Raw genomic sequence first — 27,123 nt, 5'->3', positions numbered from 1 at the left:
AATGTGACGATCTGACTTTAAGTCGATTCGATAACAAATGACGAAGACGGACGGATTTCTCAGGTTTTTACTCCATATGAACACTTTTCACATTCTCCCATGCAACGCGGCTGCTAGTCCTCCTTTCATGCAAAATCGTAAGGTCCTAGGTCATATCCAAGCCTCCAAAGCCGGCTAAAAAGTGAATAATCCATAATTAAAACTTGAATTGTACTACTTCTTACTGGCTATTACTTCACCTTAGAAGCTTCTTCTGTGTTCTACTATGGTGCTTTTAGTGTTTCCACATACCGTAGCACGCGCCATAGCGTTGCAGCTGATAATAGTAACCGTTTGAGAGAGAAGAGCGGCCAATGTGACGATCTGGCTTTAAGTCGATTCGATAACAAAGACGAAAGCGGACGGATTTCTCACGTTTTTACTACATATGAACACTTATCACATTCTCCCGTGCAACGCGGCTGCTAGTCCTCCTTTCAAGCAAAATCTTAAGGTCCTAGGTCATGTCCAAGCCACCAAAGCCGGCCAAAAAGTGAATAATCGACAACTAAAGCTTGAATTGTACTATACTTACTGGATATTACTTCAACTTAGAAGCTTCTTCTGTGTTCTACTATGGTGCTTTTAGTGTTTCCGCATACCGCAGCACTCGACATAGCTTTGCAGACGATAAATGTAACAGTTTCAGAGAGAAGAGCGGCCAATGTGACGATCCAGCTTTAAATCGATTCGATAACAAATGACGAAAATGGACGGATTTATCAGGTTTTTACTACATATGGACACTTCTAACATTCTCCCGTGCAACGCAGCTGCTAGTACTCCTTTCATGAAAATCTTAAGGTCCTAGGTCATATCCAAGCCTCCAAAGCCGGCTAAAAAGTGAATAATCGATAATTAAAACTTGAATTGTACTACTTCTTACTGGACATTACTTCAACTTAGAAGCTTCTTCTGTGTTCTACTATGGTGCTTTTAGTGTTTCCGCATACCGCAGCACGCTACATAGCTATGCAGACGATAAATGTAACCGTCTCAGAGAGAAAAGCGGCCAATGTGACGATCTGACTTTAAGTCGATTCGATAACAAATGACGAAAACGGACGGATTTCTCAGGTTTTCACTTCATATGAACACTTTTCAAGTTCTCCCGTGCAACGCGGCTGCTAGTCCTCCTTTCATGCAAAATCTTAAGGTCCTAGGTCATGTCCAAGCCACCTGAGCCATATAAAAAGTGAATAATCGATAATTAAAACTTGAATAGTGCTACTTCTTACTGGCTCTTACTTCAACTTAGAAGCTTCTTCTGTGTTCTACTATGGTGCTTTTAGTGTCTCCGCATACCGCAGCACGCGACAGAGCTTTTCAGACGATAAATGTAACCGTTTCAGAGAGAAAAGCGGCCAATGTGACGATCTGGCTTTAAGTCGATACGATAACAAATGTCGAAAACCCACGGATTTCTCAGGTTTTTACTACATATGAACACTTTGACATTCTCCCGTGCAACGCGGCTGCTAGTCCTCCTTTCATGCAAAACTTAAGGTTCCACCTCATGTCCAAGCCACCAAAGCCGGCTAAAAAGTGAATAATCGACAACAAAAACTTGAATTGTACTACTTCTTACTTGCTACTACTTCAACTTAGAAGCTCCTTCTGTGTTCTACTATGGTGCTTTTAGTGTCTCCGCATTCCGCAGCACGTGACATAGCTTTGCAGACGATAAATGTAACTGTTACAGAGAGAAAAGCGGCCAATGTGACGATCTGGCTTTAAGTCTATTCGATAACAAATGACGAAAACGGACGGATTTCTCAGGTTTTTACTACATATGAAAACTTTCCACATTCTCCCATTAACGCGGCTGCTAGTCCTCCTTTCATGCAAAATCTTAAGGTCCTAGGTCATGTCCAAGACACCAAAGCCGGCTAAAAAGTGAATAATCGATAACTAAAACTTGAATTGTACGACTTCTTACTGGCTATTACTTCAACTTAGAAGCTTCTTCTGTTTTCTACTATGGTGCTTTTAGTGTCTCCGCATACCGCAGCACGCGACATAGCTTTGCAGACGATAAATATAACCGTCTCAGAGAGAAAAGCGGCCAATGTGACGATCTGGCTTTAAGTCGATTCGATAACAAATGACGAAAACGGACTGATTTCTCAGCATTTTACTACATATGAACACTTTTCACATTCTCCCATGAAACGCGGCTGCTAGTCCTCCTTTCATGCAAAATCTTAAGGTCCTAGGTCATGTCCAAGCCACCAAAGCCGGATAAAAAGTGAATAATCGACAACTAAAACTTGAATTGTACTACTTCTTACTGGCTATTACTTCATCATAGAAGCTTCTTCTGTGATCTACTATGGTGCTTTTAGTGTTTCCGCATACCGCAGCACGCTACATAGCTATGTAGACGATAAATGTAACCGTTTCAGAGAGAAGAGCGGCCAATGTGACGATCTGGCTGTAAGTCGATTCGATAACAAATGACGAAAACGGACGGATTTCTCAGGTTTTTACTCCATATGAACACTTTTCATATTCTCCCGTGCAACGCGGCTGCTAGTCCTCCTTTCATGCAAAATCTTAAGGTCCTAGGTCATATCCAAGCCTCCAAAGCCGGCTAAAAAGTGAATAATCGATAATTAAAACTTGAATTGTACTACTTCTTACTGGCTATTACTTCAACTTAGAAGCTTCTTCTGTGTTCTACTATGGTGCCTTTAGTGTTTCCGCATACCGCAGCACGCGACATAGCTTTGCAGATGATAAATGTAACTGTTTGAGAGAGAAGAGCGGCAAATGTGACGATCTGGCTTTAAGTCGATTCGATAACAAAGACGAAACCGGACGGATTTCTCAGGTTTTTACTACATATGAACACTTTTCACATTCTCCCGTGCAACGTGGCTGCTAGTCCTCCTTTCATGCAGAATCTTAAGGTCCTAGGTCATGTCCAAGCCACCAAAGCCGGCTAAAAAGTGAATAATCGACAACTAAAACTTGAATTGTACTACATCTTACTGGATATTACTTCAACTTAGAAGCTTCTTCTGTGTTCTACTATGGTGCTTTTAGTGTTTCCGCATACCGCAGCACTCGACATAGCTTTGCAGACGATAAATGTAACCGTTTCAGAGAGAAGAGCGGCCAATTTGACGATCTGGCTTTAAGTCGATTCGATAACAAATGACGAAAACGGACGGATTTCTCAGGTTTTTACTACATATGAACACTTTCCACATTCTCCCATTAACGCGGCTGCTAGTCCTCCTTTCATGCAAAATCTTAAGGTGCTAGGTCATGTCCAAGCCACCAAAGCCGGCTAAAAAGTGAATAATCGACAACTAAATCTTGAATTGTACTACTTCTTACTGGCTATTGCTTCAACTTAGAAGCTTCTTCTGTGTTCTACTATGGTGCTTTTAGTGTTTCCGCATACCGCAGCACGCGACATAGCTTTGCAGACGATAAATGTAACCGTCTCAGAGAGAAAAGCGGCCAATGTGACGATCTGGCTTTAAGTCGATTCGATAACAAATGACGTAAATGGACGGATTCCTCAGGTTTCTACTACATATGGACACTTCTCACATTTTCCCGTGCAACGCGGCTGCTAGTCCTCCTTTCATGCAAAATCTTAAGGTCCTGGGTCATGTCCAAGCCACAAAAGCCGGCTAATATGTGAATAATCGACAACTAAATTTTCAATTGTACTACTTCTTACTGGCTATTACCTCAACTTAGAAGCTTCTTCTGTGTTCTACTATGGTGCTTTTAGTGTTTCCGCATACCGCAGCACGCGACATAGCTTTGCAGACGATAAATGTAACCGTCTCAGAGAGAAAAGCGGCCAATGTGACGATCTGGCTTTAAGTCGATTCGATAACAAATGACGAAAACGGACGGATTTCTCAGGTTTTTACTACATATGAATACTTTTCACATTCCCCCGTGCAACGCGGCTGCTAGTCCTCCTTTCATGCAAAATCTTAAGGTCCTGGGTCATGTCCAAGCCACAAAAGCCGGCTAAAATGTGAATAATCGACAACTAAATTTTCAATTGTATTACTTCTTACTGGCTATTAATTCAACATAGAAACTTCTTCTGTGTTCTACTATGGTGCTTTTAGTGTTTGCGCATTCCGCAGCACGCGACATAGCTTTGTAGACAATAAATGTAACCGTTTCAGAGAGAAGAGCGGCCAATGTGACGATCTGGCTGTAAGTCGATTCGATAACAAATGACGAAAACGGACGGATTTCTCAGGTTTTTACTACATATGAATACTTTTCACATTCCCCCGTGCAACGCGGCTGCTAGTCCTCCTTTCATGCAAAATCTTAAGGTCCTGGGTTATGTCCAAGCCACAAAAGCCGGCTAAAATGTGAATAATCTACAACTAAATTTTCAATTGTATTACTTCTTACTGGCTATTAATTCAACATAGAAGCTTCTTCTGTGTTCTACTATGGTGCTTTTAGTGTTTCCACATACCGCAGCACGCGACATAGCTTTGTAGACGATAAATGTAACCGTTTCAGAGACAAGAGTGGCCAATGTGACGATCTGGCTGTAAGTCGATTCGATAACAAATGACGAAAATGGACGGATATCTCAGGTTTCTACTACATATGAACACTTTTCACATTCTCCCGTGCAACGCGGCTGCTAGTCCTCCTTTCATGCAAAATCTTAAGGTTCCACCTCATGTCCAAGCAACCAAACCCGGCTAAAAAGTGAATAATCGATAACTAAAACTTGAATTGTACTACTTCATACTGGCTATTACTTCAACTTAGAAGCTCCTTCTGTGTTCTACTATGGTGCTTTTAGTGTCTCCGCATACCGCAGCACGCGACATAGCTTTGCAGACGATAAATGTAACCGTTTCAGAGAGAAGAGCGGCCAATGTGACGATCCAGCTTTAAATCGATTCTATAACAAATGACGAAAATGGACGGATTTCTCAGGTTTTTACTACATATGGACACTTCTAACATTCTCCCGTGCAACGCAGCTGCTAGTACTCCTTTCATGAAAATCTTAAGGTCCTAGGTCATATCCAAGCCTCCAAAGCCGGCTAAAAAGTGAATAATCGATAATTAAAACTTGAATTGTACTACTTCTTACTGGCTATTACTTCAACTTAGAAGCTTCTTCTGTGTTCTACTATGGTGCCTTTAGTGTTTCCACATACCGCAGCACGCGACATAGCTTTGCAGATGATAAATGTTACCGTTTGAGAGAGAAGAGCGGCCAATGTGACGATCTGGCTTTAAGTCGATTCGATAACAAAGACGAAACCGGACGGATTTCTCAGGTTTTTACTACATATGAACACTTTTCACATTCTCCCGTGCAACGTGGCTGCTAGTCCTCCTTTCATGCAGAATCTTAAGGTCCTAGGTCATGTCCAAGCCACCAAAGCCGGCTAATAAGTGAATAATCGACAACTAAAACTTGAATTGTACTACATCTTACTGGATATTACTTCAACTTAGAAGCTTCTTCTGTGTTCTACTATGGTGCTTTTAGTGTTTCCGCATTCCGCAGCACTCGACATAGCTTTGCAGACGATAAATGTAACCGTTTCAGAGAGAAGAGCGGCCCATGTGACGATCTGGCTTTAAATCGATTCGGTAACAAATGACGAAAACGGACGGATTTCTCAGTTTTTTACTACATATGAACACTTTTCACCTTCTCCCGTGCAACGCGGCTGCTAGTCTTCCTTTCATGCAAAATCTTAAGGTCCTAGGTCATGTCCAAGCCACCAAAGCCGGCTTCAAAGTGATTAATCGACAACTAAAACTTGAATTGTACTGCACCTTGCTGCCTATTATTTCAACCTAGAAGCTTCTTCTGTGTTCCACTATGGTGCTTTTAGTGTCTCCGCATACCGCAGCACGCGACATAGCTTTGCAGACGATAGATGTAACAGTCTCAGAGAGAAAAGCGGCCAATGTGGCGATCTGGTTTTAAGTCGATTCGATAACAAATGACGAAAACGGACGGATTTCTCAGGTTTTTACTACATAGGAACACTTTTCACATTCTCCCGTGCAACGCGGCTGCTAGTCCTCCTTTCATGCAAAATCGTAAGGTCCTAGGTCATGTCCAAGCCACCAAAGCCGGCTAAAAAGTGAATAATCGATAACTAAAACTTGAATTGTACTACTTCTTACTGGCTATTATTTCAACCTAGAAGCTTCTTCTGTGTTCTACTATGGTGCTTTTAGTGTCTCCGCCTACCGCAGCACGCGACATAGCTTTGCAGACGATAAATGTAACAGTCTCAGAGAGAAAAGCGGCCAATGTGGCGATCTGGTTTTAAGTCGTTTCGATAACAAATGACGAAAACGGACGGATTTCAAAGGTTTTTACTACATATGAACACTTTTCACATTCCCCCGTGCATCACGGCTGCTAGTCTTCCTTTCATGCAAAATCTTAAGGTCCTTGGTCATGTCCAAGCCACCAAAGCCGGCTAAAAAGTGAATAATCGATAACTAAAACTTGAATTGTACTACTTCTTACTGGATATTACTTCAACTTAGAAGCTTCTTCTTTGTTCTACTATGGTGCTTTTAATGTTTCCGCGTACCACAGCACGCGACATAGCTTTGAAGACGATAAATGTAACCGTTTCAGAGACGAGGGCGGCCAATGTGACGATCTGGCTTTAAATCGATTCGGTAACAAATGACCAAAACGGACGGATTTCTCAGGTTTATACCACATATGAACACTTTTCACATTCTGAAGTGCAACGCGGCTGCTTTTCTTCCTTTCATGCAAAATCTTGAGGTTCCACCTCATGTCCAAGCCACCAAAGCCGGCTAAAAAGTGAATAATCAATAATTAAAACTTGAATTGTACTACTTCTTACTGGCTATTACTTCAACTTAGAAGCTTCTTCTGTGTTCTACTATGGTGCTTTTAGTGTCTCCGCATTCCGCAAAACGTGACATAGCTTTGCAGACGATAAATGTAACTGTTTCAGAGAGAAAAGCGGCCAAAGTGACGATCTGGCTTTAAGTCGATTCGATAACAAATGATGAAACCGGACGGATTTCTCAGGTTTTTACTACATATGAACACTTTTCACATTCTCCCGTGCAACGCCGCTGCTAGTCCTCCTTTCATGCAAAATCTTAAGGTTCCACCTCATGTCCAAGCCACCAAAGCCGGCTAAAAAGTGAATAATCGATAACTAAAACTTGAATTGTACTACTTCAACATAGAAGCTTCTTCTGTGTTCTACTATGGTGCTTTTTGGGTCTCCGCATACCGCAGCACTCGACATAGCTTTGCAGACGATTAATGCAAGCGTATCAGAGAGAAAAACCGCCAATATGTCGATCTGGCTTTAAGTCGATTCGATAACAAATGATGAAAACGGACGGATATCTCAGGTTTTTACTACATATGAACACTTTTCACATTCCCCCGTGCATCACGGCTGCTAGTCTTCCTTTCATGCAAAATCTTAAGGTCCTTGGTCATGTCCAAGCCACCAAAGCCGGCTAAAAAGTGAATAATCGACAACTAAAACTTGAATTGTACTACTTCTTACTTGCTACTACTTCAACTTAGAAGCTCCTTCTGTGTTCTACTATGGTGCTTTTAGTGTCTCCGCATACCGCAGCACGCGACATAGCTTTGCAGACGATAAATGTAACCGTCTCAGAGAGAATAGCGGCCAATGTGACGATCTGGCTTTAAGTCGATTCGATAACAAATGACGAAAACGGACGGATTTCTCAGGTTATTACTACACATGGACACTTCTCACATTCTCCCGTGCAACGCGGCTGCTAGTCCTCCTTTCATGCAAAGTCTTAAGGTCCTAGGTCATGACCAAGCCACCAAAGCCGGCTAAAAAGTGAATAATCGATAACTAAAACTTGAAATGTACTACTTCTTACTGGATATTACTTCAACTTAGAAGCTTCTTCTGTGTTCTACTATGGTGCTTTTAGTGTTTCGGCATACCACAGCAGGCGACATAGCTTTGTAGACGATAAATGTAACCGTTTCAGAGAGAAGAGCGGCCAATGTGACGATCTGGCTTTAAGTCGATTCGATAACAAATGACGAAAACCGACGGATTTCTCATGTTTTTACTACATATGAACACTTTTCACATTCTCCCGTGCAACGCGGCTGCTAGTCCTCCTTTCATGCAAAATCGTAAGGTCCTAGGTCATGTCCAAGCCACCAAAGCCGGCTAAAAAGTGATTAATCGACAACTAAAACTTGAATTGTACTACTTCTTACTGGCTATTACTTCAACTTAGAAGCTTCTTCTGTGTTCTAATATGGTGTTTTTAGTGTCTCCGCTTACCGCAGCACGCGACATAGCTTTGCAGACGATAAATGTAACCGTCTCAGAGAGAAAAGCGGCCAATGTGACGATCTGGCTTTAAGTCGATTCGATAACAAATGACGAAAACGGAAGGATTTCTCAGGTTTTTACTACATATGAACACTTTTCACATTCTCCCGTGCAACGCGGCTGATAGTCCTACTTTCATGCAAAATCTTAAGGTTCCACCTCATGTCCAAGCCACCAAAACCGGCTAATGAGTGAATAATCAATAACTAAAACTTGAATTGTACTACTTCTTACTGGCTATTACTTCAACTTCGAAGCTTCTTCTGTGTTCTACTATGGTGCTTTTAGTGTCTCCGCATACCGCAGCACGCAACATAGCTTTGCAGACGATAAATGTAACCGTCTCAGAGAGAAAAGCGGCCAATGTGACGATCTGGCTTTAAGTCGATTCGATAACAAATGACGAAAACGGACGGATTTCTCAGGTTTTTACTCCATATGAACACTTCTCACATTCCCCCGTACAACGCGGCTGCTAGTCCTCCTTTCATGAAAATCTTAAGGTCCTAGGTCATGTCCAAGCCACCAAAGCCGGCTAAAAAGTGAATAATCGACAACTAAAACTTGAATTGTACTACTTCTTACTGGACATTACTTTAACTTAGAAGCTTCTTCTGTGTTCTACTATGGTGCTTTTAGTGTTTCCGCATACCGCAGCACGCTACATAGCTATGCAGACGATAAATGTAGCCGTCTCAGAGAGAAAAGCGGCCAATGTGACGATCTGACTTTAAGTCGATTCGATAACAAATGACGAAAACGGACGGATTTCTCAGGTTTATACCACATATGAACACTTTTCACATTCTGAAGTGCAACGCGGCTGCTTTTCTTCCTTTCATGCAAAATCTTGAGGTTCCACCTCATGTCCAAGCCACCAAAGCCGGCTAAAAAGTGAATAATCAATAATTAAAACTTGAATTGTACTACTTCTTACTGGCTATTACTTCAACTTAGAAGCTTCTTCTGTGTTCTACTATGGTGCTTTTAGTGTCTCCGCATTCCGCAAAACGTGACATAGCTTTGCAGACGATAAATGTAACTGTTTCAGAGAGAAAAGCGGCCAAAGTGACGATCTGGCTTTAAGTCGATTCGATAACAAATGATGAAACCGGACGGATTTCTCAGGTTTTTACTACATATGAACACTTTTCACATTCTCCCGTGCAACGCCGCTGCTAGTCCTCCTTTCATGCAAAATCTTAAGGTTCCACCTCATGTCCAAGCCACCAAAGCCGGCTAAAAAGTGAATAATCGATAACTAAAACTTGAATTGTACTACTTCAACATAGAAGCTTCTTCTGTGTTCTACTATGGTGCTTTTAGTGTTTCCACATACCGTAGCACGCGCCATAGCGTTGCAGCTGATAATAGTAACCGTTTGAGAGAGAAGAGCGGCCAATGTGACGATCTGGCTTTAAGTCGATTCGATAACAAAGACGAAAGCGGACGGATTTCTCACGTTTTTACTACATATGAACACTTATCACATTCTCCCGTGCAACGCGGCTGCCAGTCCTCCTTTCAAGCAAAATCTTAAGGTCCTAGGTCATGTCAAAGCCACCAAGGCCGGCCAAAAAGTGAATAATCGACAACTAAAGCTTGAATTGTACTATACTTACTGGATATTACTTCAACTTAGAAGCTTCTTCTGTGTTCTGCTATGGTGCTTTTAGTGTTTCCGCATACCGCAGCACTCGACATAGCTTTGCAGACGATAAATGTAACAGTTTCAGAGAGAAGAGCGGCCAATGTGACGATCCAGCTTTAAATCGATTCGATAACAAATGACGAAAATGGACGGATTTCTCAGGTTTTTACTACATATGGACACTTCTAACATTCTCCCGTGCAACGCAGCTGCTAGTACTCCTTTCATGAAAATCTTAAGGTCCTAGGTCATATCCAAGCCTCCAAAGCCGGCTAAAAAGTGAATAATCGATAATTAAAACTTGAATTGTACTACTTCTTACTGGACATTACTTCAACTTAGAAGCTTCTTCTGTGTTCTACTATGGTGCTTTTAGTGTTTCCGCATACCGCAGCACGCTACATAGCTATGCAGACGATAAATGTAACCGTCTCAGAGAGAAAAGCGGCCAATGTGACGATCTGACTTTAAGTCGATTCGATAACAAATGACGAAAACGGACGGATTTCTCAGGTTTTTACAACATATGAACACTTTTCACATTCTCCCGTGCAACGTGGCTGCTAGTCCTCCTTTCATGCAGAATCTTAAGGTCCTAGGTCATGTCCAAGCCACCAAAGCCGGCTAATAATTGAATAATCGACAACTAAAACTTGAATTGTACTACATCTTACTGGATATTACTTCAACTTAGAAGCTTCTTCTGTGTTCTACTATGGTGCTTTTAGTGTTTCCGCATTCCGCAGCACTCGACATAGCTTTGCAGACGATAAATGTAACCGTTTCAGAGAGAAGAGCGGCCCATGTGACGATCTGGCTTTAAATCGATTCGGTAACAAATGACGAAAACGGACGGATTACTCAGGTTTTTACTACATATGAACACTTTTCACATTCTCCCGTGCAACGCGGCTGCTAGTCTTCCTTTCATGCAAAATCTTAAGGTCCTAGGTCATGTCCAAGCCACCAAAGCCGGCTTCAAAGTGATTAATCGACAACTAAAACTTGAATTGTACTGCATCTTACTGCCTATTATTTCAACCTAGAAGCTTCTTCTGTGTTCCACTATGGTGCTTTTAGTGTCTCCGCATACCGCAGCACGCGACATAGCTTTGCAGACGATAGATGTAACAGTCTCAGAGAGAAAAGCGGCCAATGTGGCGATCTGGTTTTAAGTCGATTCGATAACAAATGACGAAAACGGACGGATTTCTCAGGTTTTCACTTCATATGAACACTTTTCAAGTTCTCCCGTGCAACGCGGCTGCTAGTCCTCCTTTCATGCAAAATCTTAAGGTCCTAGGTCATGTCCAAGCCACCTGAGCCATATAAAAAGTGAATAATCGATAATTAAAACTTGAATAGTGCTACTTCTTACTGGCTCTTACTTCAACTTAGAAGCTTCTTCTGTGTTCTACTATGGTGCTTTTAGTGTCTCCGCATACCGCAGCACGCGACAGAGCTTTTCAGACGATAAATGTAACCGTCTCAGAGAGAAAAGCGGCCAATGTGACGATCTGGCTTTAAGTCGATACGATAACAAATGTCGAAAACCCACGGATTTCTCAGGTTTTTACTACATATGAACACTTTGACATTCTCCCGTGCAACGCGGCTGCTAGTCCTCCTTTCATGCAAAACTTAAGGTTCCACCTCATGTCCAAGCCACCAAAGCCGGCTAAAAAGTGAATAATCGATAACTAAAACTTGATTTGTACTACTTCTTACTGGCTATTACTTCAACATAGAAGCTTCTTCTGTGTTCTACTATGGTGCTTTTTGGGTCTCCGCATACCGCAGCACTCGACATAGCTTTGCAGACGATTAATGCAAGCGTATCAGAGAGAAAAACGGCCAATATGGCGATCTGGCTTTAAGTCGATTCGATAACAAATGACGAAAACGGACGGATATGTCAGGTTTTTACTACATGTGAACACTTTTCACATTCTCCCGTGCAACGCGGCTGATAGTCCTACTTTCATGCAAAATCTTAAGGTTCCACCTCATGTCCAAGCCACCAAAACCGGCTAATGAGTGAATAATCAATAACTAAAACTTGAATTGTACTACTTCTTACTGGCTATTACTTCAACTTCGAAGCTTCTTCTGTGTTCTACTATGGTGCTTTTAGTGTCTCCGCATACCGCAGCACGCAACATAGCTTTGCAGACGATAAATGTAACCGTCTCAGAGAGAAAAGCGGCCAATGTGACGATCTGGCTTTAAGTCGATTCGATAACAAATGACGAAAACGGACGGATTTCTCAGGTTTTTACTCCATATGAACACTTCTCACATTCCCCCGTACAACGCGGCTGCTAGTCCTCCTTTCATGAAAATCTTAAGGTGCTAGGTCATGTCCAAGCCACCAAAGCCGGCTAAAAAGTGAATAATCGACAACTAAAACTTGAATTGTACTACTTCTTACTGGACATTACTTTAACTTAGAAGCTTCTTCTGTGTTCTACTATGGTGCTTTTAGTGTTTCCGCATACCGCAGCACGCTACATAGCTATGCAGACGATAAATGTAGCCGTCTCAGAGAGAAAAGCGGCCAATGTGACGATCTGACTTTAAGTCGATTCGATAACAAATGACGAAAACGGACGGATTTCTCAGGTTTTTACTCCATATGAACACTTTTCACATTCTCCCATGCAACGCGGCTGCTAGTCCTCCTTTCATGCAAAATCGTAAGGTCCTAGGACATATCCAAGCCTCCAAAGCCGGCTAAAAAGTGAATAATCCATAATTAAAACTTGAATTGTACTACTTCTTACTGGCTATTACTTCACCTTAGAAGCTTCTTCTGTGTTCTACTATGGTGCTTTTAGTGTTTCCACATACCGTAGCACGCGCCATAGCGTTGCAGCTGATAATAGTAACCGTTTGAGAGAGAAGAGCGGCCAATGTGACGATCTGGCTTTAAGTCGATTCGATAACAAAGACGAAAGCGGACGGATTTCTCACGTTTTTACTACATATGAACACTTATCACATTCTCCCGTGCAACGCGGCTGCTAGTCCTCCTTTCAAGCAAAATCCTAAGGTCCTAGGTCATGTCAAAGCCACCAAGGCCGGCCAAAAAGTGAATAATCGACAACTAAAGCTTGAATTGTACTATACTTACTGGATATTACTTCAACTTAGAAGCTTCTTCTGTGTTCTACTATGGTGCTTTTAGTGTTTCCGCATACCGCAGCACTCGACATAGCTTTGCAGACGATAAATGTAACAGTTTCAGAGAGAAGAGCGGCCAATGTGACGATCCAGCTTTAAATCGATTCGATAACAAATGACGAAAATGGACGGATTTCTCAGGTTTTTACTACATATGGACACTTCTAACATTCTCCCGTGCAACGCAGCTGCTAGTACTCCTTTCATGAAAATCTTAAGGTCCTAGGTCATATCCAAGCCTCCAAAGCCGGCTAAAAAGTGAATAATCGATAATTAAAACTTGAATTGTACTACTTCTTACTGGACATTACTTCAACTTAGAAGCTTCTTCTGTGTTCTACTATGGTGCTTTTAGTGTTTCCGCATACCGCAGCACGCTACATAGCTATGCAGACGATAAATGTAACCGTCTCAGAGAGAAAAGCGGCCAATGTGACGATCTGACTTTAAGTCGATTCGATAACAAATGACGAAAACGGACGGATTTCTCAGGTTTTTACTACATATGAACACTTTTCACATTCTCCCGTGCAACGTGGCTGCTAGTCCTCCTTTCATGCAGAATCTTAAGGTCCTAGGTCATGTCCAAGCCACCAAAGCCGGCTAATAATTGAATAATCGACAACTAAAACTTGAATTGTACTACATCTTACTGGATATTACTTCAACTTAGAAGCTTCTTCTGTGTTCTACTATGGTGCTTTTAGTGTTTCCGCATTCCGCAGCACTCGACATAGCTTTGCAGACGATAAATGTAACCGTTTCAGAGAGAAGAGCGGCCCATGTGACGATCTGGCTTTAAATCGATTCGGTAACAAATGACGAAAACGGACGGATTACTCAGGTTTTTACTACATATGAACACTTTTCACATTCTCCCGTGCAACGCGGCTGCTAGTCTTCCTTTCATGCAAAATCTTAAGGTCCTAGGTCATGTCCAAGCCACCAAAGCCGGCTTCAAAGTGATTAATCGACAACTAAAACTTGAATTGTACTGCATCTTACTGCCTATTATTTCAACCTAGAAGCTTCTTCTGTGTTCCACTATGGTGCTTTTAGTGTCTCCGCATACCGCAGCACGCGACATAGCTTTGCAGACGATAGATGTAACAGTCTCAGAGAGAAAAGCGGCCAATGTGGCGATCTGGTTTTAAGTCGATTCGATAACAAATGACGAAAACGGACGGATTTCTCAGGTTTTCACTTCATATGAACACTTTTCAAGTTCTCCCGTGCAACGCGGCTGCTAGTCCTCCTTTCATGCAAAATCTTAAGGTCCTAGGTCATGTCCAAGCCACCTGAGCCATATAAAAAGTGAATAATCGATAATTAAAACTTGAATAGTGCTACTTCTTACTGGCTCTTACTTCAACTTAGAAGCTTCTTCTGTGTTCTACTATGGTGCTTTTAGTGTCTCCGCATACCGCAGCACGCGACAGAGCTTTTCAGACGATAAATGTAACCGTCTCAGAGAGAAAAGCGGCCAATGTGACGATCTGGCTTTAAGTCGATACGATAACAAATGTCGAAAACCCACGGATTTCTCAGGTTTTTACTACATATGAACACTTTGACATTCTCCCGTGCAACGCGGCTGCTAGTCCTCCTTTCATGCAAAACTTAAGGTTCCACCTCATGTCCAAGCCACCAAAGCCGGCTAAAAAGTGAATAATCGATAACTAAAACTTGATTTGTACTACTTCTTACTGGCTATTACTTCAACTTCGAAGCTTCTTCTGTGTTCTACTATGGTGCTTTTAGTGTCTCCGCATACCGCAGCACGCAACATAGCTTTGCAGACGATAAATGTAACCGTCTCAGAGAGAAAAGCGGCCAATGTGACGATCTGGCTTTAAGTCGATTCGATAACAAATGACGAAAACGGACGGATTTCTCAGGTTTTTACTCCATATGAACACTTCTCACATTCCCCCGTACAACGCGGCTGCTAGTCCTCCTTTCATGAAAATCTTAAGGTCCTAGGTCATGTCCAAGCCACCAAAGCCGGCTAAAAAGTGAATAATCGACAACTAAAACTTGAATTGTACTACTTCTTACTGGACATTACTTTAACTTAGAAGCTTCTTCTGTGTTCTACTATGGTGCTTTTAGTGTTTCCGCATACCGCAGCACGCTACATAGCTATGCAGGCGATAAATGTAGCCGTCTCAGAGAGAAAAGCGGCCAATGTGACGATCTGACTTTAAGTCGATTCGATAACAAATGACGAAAACGGACGGATTTCTCAGGTTTTTACTCCATATGAACACTTTTCACATTCTCCCATGCAACGCGGCTGCTAGTCCTCCTTTCATGCAAAATCGTAAGGTCCTAGGTCATATCCAAGCCTCCAAAGCCGGCTAAAAAGTGAATAATCCATAATTAAAACTTGAATTGTACTACTTCTTACTGGCTATTACTTCACCTTAGAAGCTTCTTCTGTGTTCTACTATGGTGCTTTTAGTGTTTCCACATACCGTAGCACGCGCCATAGCGTTGCAGCTGATAATAGTAACCGTTTGAGAGAGAAGAGCGGCCAATGTGACGATCTGGCTTTAAGTCGATTCGATAACAAAGACGATAGCGGACGGATTTCTCACGTTTTTACTACATATGAACACTTATCACATTCTCCCGTGCAACGCGGCTGCTAGTCCTCCTTTCAAGCAAAATCTTAAGGTCCTAGGTCATGTCAAAGCCACCAAGGCCGGCAAAAAAGTGAATAATCGACAACTAAAGCTTGAATTGTACTATACTTACTGGATATTACTTCAACTTAGAAGCTTCTTCTGTGTTCTACTATGGTGCTTTTAGTGTTTCCGCATACCGCAGCACTCGACATAGCTTTGCAGACGATAAATGTAACAGTTTCAGAGAGAAGAGCGGCCAATGTGACGATCCAGCTTTAAATCGATTCGATAACAAATGACGAAAATGGACGGATTTCTCAGGTTTTTACTACATATGGACACTTCTAACATTCTCCCGTGCAACGCAGCTGCTAGTACTCCTTTCATGAAAATCTTAAGGTCCTAGGTCATATCCAAGCCTCCAAAGCCGGCTAAAAAGTGAATAATCGATAATTAAAACTTGAATTGTACTACTTCTTACTGGACATTACTTCAACTTAGAAGCTTCTTCTGTGTTCTACTATGGTGCTTTTAGTGTTTCCGCATACCGCAGCACGCTACATAGCTATGCAGACGATAAATGTAACCGTCTCAGAGAGAAAAGCGGCCAATGTGACGATCTGACTTTAAGTCGATTCGATAACAAATGACGAAAACGGACGGATTTCTCAGGTTTTTACTACATATGAACACTTTTCACATTCTCCCGTGCAACGTGGCTGCTAGTCCTCCTTTCATGCAGAATCTTAAGGTCCTAGGTCATGTCCAAGCCACCAAAGCCGGCTAATAATTGAATAATCGACAACTAAAACTTGAATTGTACTACATCTTACTGGATATTACTTCAACTTAGAAGCTTCTTCTGTGTTCTACTATGGTGCTTTTAGTGTTTCCGCATTCCGCAGCACTCGACATAGCTTTGCAGACGATAAATGTAACCGTTTCAGAGAGAAGAGCGGCCCATGTGACGATCTGGCTTTAAATCGATTCGGTAACAAATGACGAAAACGGACGGATTACTCAGGTTTTTACTACATATGAACACTTTTCACATTCTCCCGTGCAACGCGGCTGCTAGTCTTCCTTTCATGCAAAATCTTAAGGTCCTAGGTCATGTCCAAGCCACCAAAGCCGGCTTCAAAGTGATTAATCGACAACTAAAACTTGAATTGTACTGCATCTTACTGCCTATTATTTCAACCTAGAAGCTTCTTCTGTGTTCCACTATGGTGCTTTTAGTGTCTCCGCATACCGCAGCACGCGACATAGCTTTGCAGACGATAGATGTAACAGTCTCAGAGAGAAAAGCGGCCAATGTGGCGATCTGGTTTTAAGTCGATTCGATAACAAATGACGAAAACGGACGGATTTCTCAGGTTTTCACTTCATATGAACACTTTTCAAGTTCTCCCGTGCAACGCGGCTGCTAGTCCTCCTTTCATGCAAAATCTTAAGGTCCTAGGTCATGTCCAAGCCACCTGAGCCATATAAAAAGTGAATAATCGATAATTAAAACTTGAATAGTGCTACTTCTTACTGGCTCTTACTTCAACTTAGAAGCTTCTTCTGTGTTCTACTATGGTGCTTTTAGTGTCTCCGCATACCGCAGCACGCGACAGAGCTTTTCAGACGATAAATGTAACCGTCTCAGAGAGAAAAGCGGCCAATGTGACGATCTGGCTTTAAGTCGATACGATAACAAATGTCGAAAACCCACGGATTTCTCAGGTTTTTACTACATATGAACACTTTGACATTCTCCCGTGCAACGCGGCTGCTAGTCCTCCTTTCATGCAAAACTTAAGGTTCCACCTCATGTCCAAGCCACCAAAGCCGGCTAAAAAGTGAATAATCGATAACTAAAACTTGATTTGTACTACTTCTTACTGGCTATTACTTCAACATAGAAGCTTCTTCTGTGTTCTACTATGGTGCTTTTTGGGTCTCCGCATACCGCAGCACTCGACATAGCTTTGCAGACGATTAATGCAAGCGTATCAGAGAGAAAAACGGCCAATATGGCGATCTGGCTTTAAGTCGATTCGATAACAAATGACGAAAACGGACGGATATGTCAGGTTTTTACTACATGTGAACACTTTTCACATTCTCCCGTGCAACACGGCTGCTAGTCTTCCTTTCATGCAAAATCTTAAGGTCCTTGGTCATGTCCAAGCCACCAAAGCCGGCTAAAAAGTGAATAATCGACAACAAAAACTTGAATTGTACTACTTCTTACTTGCTACTACTTCAACTTAGAAGCTCCTTCTGTGTTCTACTATGGTGCTTTTAGTGTCTCCGCATTCCGCAGCACGTGACATAGCTTTGCAGACGATAAATGTAACTGTTACAGAGAGAAAAGCGGCCAATGTGACGATCTGGCTTTAAGTCGATTCGATAACAAAGACGAAACCGGACGGATTTCTCAGGTTTTTACTACATATGAACACTTTTCACATTCTCCCGTGCAACGTGGCTGCTAGTCCTCCTTTCATGCAGAATCTTAAGGTCCTAGGTCATGTCCAAGCCACCAAAGCCGGCTAAAAAGTGAATAATCGACAACTAAAACTTGAATTGTACTACATCTTACTATGTATTACTTCAACTTAGAAGCTTCTTCTGTGTTCTACTATGGTGCTTTTAGTGTTTCCGCATACCGCAGCACTCGACATAGCTTTGCAGACGATAAATGTAACCGTTTCAGAGAGAAGAGCGGCCAATTTGACGATCTGGCTTTAAGTCGATTCGATAACAAATGACGAAAACGGACGGATTTCTCAGGTTTTTACTACATATGAACACTTTCCACATTCTCCCATTAACGCGGCTGCTAGTCCTCCTTTCATGCAAAATCTTAAGGTGCTAGGTCATGTCCAAGCCACCAAAGCCGGCTAAAAAGTGAATAATCGACAACTAAATCTTGAATTGTACTACTTCTTACTGGCTATTGCTTCAACTTAGAAGCTTCTTCTGTGTTCTACTATGGTGCTTTTAGTGTTTGCGCATACCGCAGCACGCGACATAGCTTTGCAGACGATAAATGTAACCGTCTCAGAGAGAAAAGCGGCCAATGTTACGATCTGGCTTTAAGTCGATTCGATAACAAATGACGAAAACGGACGGATTTCTCAGGTTTTTACTACATATGAACAGTTTTCACATTCTCCCGTGCAACGCGGCTGCTAGTCCTCCTTTCATGCAAAACCTTAAAGTTCCACCTCATGTCCAAGCCACCAAAGCCGGCTATAAAGTGAATAATCGATAACTAAAACTTGAATTGTACTACTTCTTACTGGCTATTACTTCAACTTAGAAGCTCCTTCTGTGTTCTACTATGGTGCTTTTAGTGTCTCCGCATACCGCAGCACGCGACATAGCTTTGCAGACGATAAATGTAACCGTCTCAGAGAGAAAAGCCGCCAATGTGACGATCTGGCTTTAAGTCGATTCGATAACAAATGACGTAAATGGACGGATTCCTCAGGTTTCTACTACATATGGACACTTCTCACATTTTCCCGTGCAACGCGGCTGCTAGTCCTCCTTTCATGCAAAATCTTAAGGTCCTGGGTCATGTCCAAGCCACAAAAGCCGGCTAATATGTGAATAATCGACAACTAAATTTTCAATTGTACTACTTCTTACTGGCTATTACCTCAACTTAGAAGCTTCTTCTGTGTTCTACTATGGTGCTTTTAGTGTTTCCGCATACCGCAGCACGCGACATAGCTTTGCAGACGATAAATGTAACCGTCTCAGAGAGAAAAGCGGCCAATGTGACGATCTGGCTTTAAGTCGATTCGATAACAGATGACGAAAACGGACGGATTTCTCAGGTTTTTACTACATATGAATACTTTTCACATTCCCCCGTGCAACGCGGCTGCTAGTCCTCCTTTCATGCAAAATCTTAAGGTCCTGGGTCATGTCCAAGCCACAAAAGCCGGCTAAAATGTGAATAATCGACAACTAAATTTTCAATTGTATTACTTCTTACTGGCTATTAATTCAACATAGAAGCTTCTTCTGTGTTCTACTATGGTGCTTTTAGTGTTTCCGCATTCCGCAGCACGCGACATAGCTTTGTAGACAATAAATGTAACCGTTTCAGGGAGAAGAGCGGCCAATGTGACGATCTGGCTGTAAGTCGATTCGATAACAAATGACAAAAACGGACGGATTTCTCAGGTTTTTACTACATATGAATACTTTTCACATTCCCCCGTGCAACGCGGCTGCTAGTCCTCCTTTCATGCAAAATCTTAAGGTCCTGGGTCATGTCCAAGCCACAAAAGCCGGCTAAAATGTGAATAATCTACAACTAAATTTTCAATTGTATTACTTCTTACTGGCTATTAATTCAACATAGAAGCTTCTTCTGTGTTCTACTATGGTGCTTTTAGTGTTTCCGCATACCGCAGCACGCGACATAGCTTTGTAGACGATAAATGTAACCGTTTCAGAGACGAGGGCGGCCAATGTGACGATCTGGCTTTAAATCGATTCGGTAACAAATGACCAAAACGGACGGATTTCTCAGGTTTATACCACATATGAACACTTTTCACATTCTGAAGTGCAACGCGGCTGCTTTTCTTCCTTTCATGCAAAATCTTAAGGTTCCACCTCATGTCCAAGCCACCAAAGCCGGCTAAAAAGTGAATAATCAATAACTAAAACTTGAATTGTACTACTTCTTACTGGCTATTACTTCAACTTAGAAGCTTCTTCTGTGTTCTACTATGATGCTTTTAGTGTCTCCGCATTCCGCAAAACGTGACATAGCTTTGCAGACGATAAATGTAACTGTTTCAGAGAGAAAAGCGGCCAAAGTGACGATCTGGCTTTAAGTCGATTCGATAACAAATGATGAAACCGGACGGATTTCTCAGGTTTTTACTACATATGAACACTTTTCACATTCTCCCGTGCAACGCCGCTGCTAGTCCTCCTTTCATGCAAAATCTTAAGGTTCCACCTCATGTCCAAGCCACCAAAGCCGGCTAAAAAGTGAATAATCGATAACTAAAACTTGAATTGTACTACATCTTACTGGCTATTACTTCAACATAGAAGCTTCTTCTGTGTTCTACTATGGTGCTTTTTGGGTCTCCGCATACCGCAGCACTCGACATAGCTTTGCAGACGATTAATGCAAGCGTATCAGAGAGAAAAACCGCCAATATGTCGATCTGGCTTTAAGTCGATTCGATAACAAATGATGAAAACGGACGGATATCTCAGGTTTTTACTACATATGAACACTTTTCACATTCCCCCGTGCATCACGGCTGCTAGTCTTCCTTTCATGCAAAATCTTAAGGTCCTTGGTCATGTCCAAGCCACCAAAGCCGGCTAAAAAGTGAATAATCGACAACTAAAATTTGAATTGTACTACTTCTTACTTGCTACTACTTCAACTTAGAAGCTCCTTCTGTGTTCTACTATGGTGCTTTTAGTGTCTCCGCATACCGCAGCACGCGACATAGCTTTGCAGACGATAAATGTAACCGTCTCAGAGAGAATAGCGGCCAATGTGACGATCTGGCTTTAAGTCGATTCGATAACAAATGACGAAAACGGACGGATTTCTCAGGTTATTACTACACATGGACACTTCTCACATTCTCCCGTGCAACGCGGCTGCTAGTCCTCCTTTCATGCAAAGTCTTAAGGTCCTAGGTCATGACCAAGCCACCAAAGCCGGCTAAAAAGTGAATAATCGATAACTAAAACTTGAAATGTACTACTTCTTACTGGATATTACTTCAACTTAGAAGCTTCTTCTGTGTTCTACTATGGTGCTTTTAGTGTTTCGGCATACCACAGCAGGCGACATAGCTTTGTAGACGATAAATGTAATCGTTTCAGAGAGAAGAGCGGCCAATGTGACGATCTGGCTTTAAGTCGATTCGATAACAAATGACGAAAACCGACGGATTTCTCATGTTTTTACTACATATGAACACTTTTCACATTCTCCCGTGCAACGCGGCTGCTAGTCCTCCTTTCATGCAAAATCTTAAGGTCCTAGGTCATGTCCAAGCCACCAAAGCCGGCTAAAAAGTGATTAATCGACAACTAAAACTTGAATTGTACTACTTCTTACTGGCTATTACTTCAACTTAGAAGCTTCTTCTGTGTTCTAATATGGTGTTTTTAGTGTCTCCGCGTACCGCAGCACGCGACATAGCTTTGCAGACGATAAATGTAACCGTCTCAGAGAGAAAAGCGGCCAATGTGACGATCTGGCTTTAAGTCGATTCGATAACAAATGACGAAAACGGAAGGATTTCTCAGGTTTTTACTACATATGAACACTTTTCACATTCTCCCGTGCAACGCGGCTGATAGTCCTACTTTCATGCAAAATCTTAAGGTTCCACCTCATGTCCAAGCCACCAAAACCGGCTAAAGAGTGAATAATCAATAACTAAAACTTGAATTGTACTACTTCTTACTGGCTATTACTTCAACTTCGAAGCTTCTTCTGTGTTCTACTATGGTGCTTTTAGTGTCTCCGCATACCGCAGCACGCAACATAGCTTTGCAGACGATAAATGTAACCGTCTCAGAGAGAAAAGCGGCCAATGTGACGATCTGGCTTTAAGTCGATTCGATAACAAATGACGAAAACGGACGGATTTCTCAGGTTTTTACTCCATATGAACACTTCTCACATTCCCCCGTACAACGCGGCTGCTAGTCCTCCTTTCATGAAAATCTTAAGGTCCTAGGTCATGTCCAAGCCACCAAAGCCGGCTAAAAAGTGAATAATCGACAACTAAAACTTGAATTGTACTACTTCTTACTGGACATTACTTTAACTTAGAAGCTTCTTCTGTGTTCTACTATGGTGCTTTTAGTGTTTCCGCATACCGCAGCACGCTACATAGCTACGCAGACGATAAATGTAGCCGTCTCAGAGAGAAAAGCGGCCAATGTGACGATCTGACTTTAAGTCGATTCGATAACAAATGACGAAAACGGACGGATTTCTCAGGTTTTTACTCCATATGAACACTTTTCACATTCTCCCATGCAACGCGGCTGCTAGTCCTCCTTTCATGCAAAATCGTAAGGTCCTAGGTCATATCCAAGCCTCCAAAGCCGGCTAAAAAGTGAATAATCCATAATTAAAACTTGAATTGTACTACTTCTTACTGGCTATTACTTCACCTTAGAAGCTTCTTCTGTGTTCTACTATGGTGCTTTTAGTGTTTCCACATACCGTAGCACGCGCCATAGCGTTGCAGCTGATAATAGTAACCGTTTGAGAGAGAAGAGCGGCCAATGTGACGATCTGGCTTTAAGTCGATTCGATAACAAAGACGAAAGCGGACGGATTTCTCACGTTTTTACTACATATGAACACTTATCACATTCTCCCGTGCAACGCGGCTGCTAGTCCTCGTTTCAAGCAAAATCTTAAGGTCCTAGGTCATGTCCAAGCCACCAAAGCCGGCCAAAAAGTGAATAATCGACAACTAAAGCTTGAATTGTACTATACTTACTGGATATTACTTCAACTTAGAAGCTTCTTCTGTGTTCTACTATGGTGCTTTTAGTGTTTCCGCATACCGCAGCACTCGACATAGCTTTGCAGACGATAAATGTAACAGTTTCAGAGAGAAGAGCGGCCAATGTGACGATCCAGCTTTAAATCGATTCGATAACAAATGACGAAAATGGACGGATTTCTCAGGTTTTTACTACATATGGACACTTCTAACATTCTCCCGTGCAACGCAGCTGCTAGTACTCCTTTCATGAAAATCTTAAGGTCCTAGGTCATATCCAAGCCTCCAAAGCCGGCTAAAAAGTGAATAATCGATAATTAAAACTTGAATTGTACTACTTCTTACTGGACATTACTTCAACTTAGAAGCTTCTTCTGTGTTCTACTATGGTGCTTTTAGTGTTTCCGCATACCGCAGCACGCTACATAGCTATGCAGACGATAAATGTAACCGTCTCAGAGAGAAAAGCGGCCAATGTGACGATCTGACTTTAAGTCGATTCGATAACAAATGACGAAAACGGACGGATTTCTCAGGTTTTTACTACATATGAACACTTTTCACATTCTCCCGTGCAACGTGGCTGCTAGTCCTCCTTTCATGCAGAATCTTAAGGTCCTAGGTCATGTCCAAGCCACCAAAGCCGGCTAATAATTGAATAATCGACAACTAAAACTTGAATTGTACTACATCTTACTGGATATTACTTCAACTTAGAAGCTTCTTCTGTGTTCTACTATGGTGCTTTTAGTGTTTCCGCATTCCGCAGCACTCGACATAGCTTTGCAGACGATAAATGTAACCGTTTCAGAGAGAAGAGCGGCCCATGTGACGATCTGGCTTTAAATCGATTCGGTAACAAATGACGAAAACGGACGGATTTCTCAGGTTTTTACTACATATGAACACTTTTCACATTCTCCCGTGCAACGCGGCTGCTAGTCTTCCTTTCATGCAAAATCTTAAGGTCCTAGGTCATGTCCAAGCCACCAAAGCCGGCTTCAAAGTGATTAATCGACAACTAAAACTTGAATTGTACTGCATCTTACTGCCTATTATTTCAACCTAGAAGCTTCTTCTGTGTTCCACTATGGTGCTTTTAGTGTCTCCGCATACCGCAGCACGCGACATAGCTTTGCAGACGATAGATGTAACAGTCTCAGAGAGAAAAGCGGCCAATGTGGCGATCTGGTTTTAAGTCGATTCGATAACAAATGACGAAAACGGACGGATTTCTCAGGTTTTCACTTCATATGAACACTTTTCAAGTTCTCCCGTGCAACGCGGCTGCTAGTCCTCCTTTCATGCAAAATCTTAAGGTCCTAGGTCATGTCCAAGCCACCTGAGCCATATAAAAAGTGAATAATCGATAATTAAAACTTGAATAGTGCTACTTCTTACTGGCTCTTACTTCAACTTAGAAGCTTCTTCTGTGTTCTACTATGGTGCTTTTAGTGTCTCCGCATACCGCAGCACGCGACAGAGCTTTTCAGACGATAAATGTAACCGTCTCAGAGAGAAAAGCGGCCAATGTGACGATCTGGCTTTAAGTCGATACGATAACAAATGTCGAAAACCCACGGATTTCTCAGGTTTTTACTACATATGAACACTTTGACATTCTCCCGTGCAACGCGGCTGCTAGTCCTCCTTTCATGCAAAACTTAAGGTTCCACCTCATGTCCAAGCCACCAAAGCCGGCTAAAAAGTGAATAATCGATAACTAAAACTTGATTTGTACTACTTCTTACTGGCTATTACTTCAACATAGAAGCTTCTTCTGTGTTCTACTATGGTGCTTTTTGGGTCTCCGCATACCGCAGCACTCGACATAGCTTTGCAGACGATTAATGCAAGCGTATCAGAGAGAAAAACGGCCAATATGGCGATCTGGCTTTAAGTCGATTCGATAACAAATGACGAAAACGGACGGATATGTCAGGTTTTTACTACATGTGAACACTTTTCACATTCTCCCGTGCAACACGGCTGCTAGTCTTCCTTTCATGCAAAATCTTAAGGTCCTTGGTCATGTCCAAGCCACCAAAGCCGGCTAAAAAGTGAATAATCGACAACAAAAACTTGAATTGTACTACTTCTTACTTGCTACTACTTCAACTTAGAAGCTCCTTCTGTGTTCTACTATGGTGCTTTTAGTGTCTCCGCATTCCGCAGCACGTGACATAGCTTTGCAGACGATAAATGTAACTGTTACAGAGAGAAAAGCGGCCAATGTGACGATCTGGCTTTAAGTCGATTCGATAACAAATGACGAAAACGGACGGATTTCTCAGGTTTTTACTACATATGAAAACTTTCCACATTCTCCCACTAACGCGGCTGCTAGTCCTCCTTTCATGCAAAATCTTAAGGTCCTAGGTCATGTCCAAGACACCAAAGCCGGCTAAAAAGTGAATAATCGATAACTAAAACTTGAATTGTACGACTTCTTACTGGCTATTACTTCAACTTAGATGCTTCTTCTGTTTTCTACTATGGTGCTTTTAGTGTCTCCGCATACCGCAGCACGCGACATAGCTTTGCAGACGATAAATATAACCGTCTCAGAGAGAAAAGCGGCCAATGTGACGATCTGGCTTTAAGTCGATTCGATAACAAATGACGAAAACGGACTGATTTCTCAGCATTTTACTACATATGAACACTTTTCACATTCTCCCATGAAACGCGGCTGCTAGTCCTCCTTTCATGCAAAATCTTAAGGTCCAAGGTCATGTCCAAGCCACCAAAGCCGGATAAAAAGTGAATAATCGACAACTAAAACTTGAATTGTACTACTTCTTACTGGCTATTACTTCATCATAGAAGCTTCTTCTGTGATCTACTATGGTGCTTTTAGTGTTTCCGCATACCGCAGCACGCTACATAGCTATGTAGACGATAAATGTAACCGTTTCAGAGAGAAGAGCGGCCAATGTGACGATCTGGCTGTAAGTCGATTCGATAACAAATGACGAAAACGGACGGATTTCTTAGGTTTTTACTCCATATGAACACTTTTCATATTCTCCCGTGCAACGCGGCTGCTAGTCCTCCTTTCATGCAAAATCTTAAGGTCCTAGGTCATATCCAAGCCTCCAAAGCCGGCTAAAAAGTGAATAATCGATAATTAAAACTTGAATTGTACTACTTTTTACTGGCTATTACTTCAACTTAGAAACTTCTTCTGTGTTCTACTATGGTGCCTTTAGTGTTTCCGCATACCGCAGCACGCGACATAGCTTTGCAGATGATAAATGTAACTGTTTGAGAGAGAAGAGCGGCAAATGTGACGATCTGGCTTTAAGTCGATTCGATAACAAAGACGAAACCGGACGGATTTCTCAGGTTTTTACTACATATGAACACTTTTCACATTCTCCCGTGCAACGTGGCTGCTAGTCCTCCTTTCATGCAGAATCTTAAGGTCCTAGGTCATGTCCAAGCCACCAAAGCCGGCTAAAAAGTGAATAATCGACAACTAAAACTTGAATTGTACTACATCTTACTATATATTACTTCAACTTAGAAGCTTCTTCTGTGTTCTACTATGGTGCTTTTAGTGTTTCCGCATACCGCAGCACTCGACATAGCTTTGCAGACGATAAATGTAACCGTTTCAGAGAGAAGAGCGGCCAATTTGACGATCTGGCTTTAAGTCGATTCGATAACAAATGACGAAAACGGACGGATTTCTCAGGTTTTTACTACATATGAACACTTTCCAC

This window comes from Schistocerca gregaria, unplaced genomic scaffold (assembly GCF_023897955.1).
Source record: "Schistocerca gregaria isolate iqSchGreg1 unplaced genomic scaffold, iqSchGreg1.2 ptg000335l, whole genome shotgun sequence".
NCBI lineage: Eukaryota > Metazoa > Arthropoda > Insecta > Orthoptera > Acrididae > Schistocerca > Schistocerca gregaria.
This window is presented reverse-complemented; position numbering follows the sequence as displayed.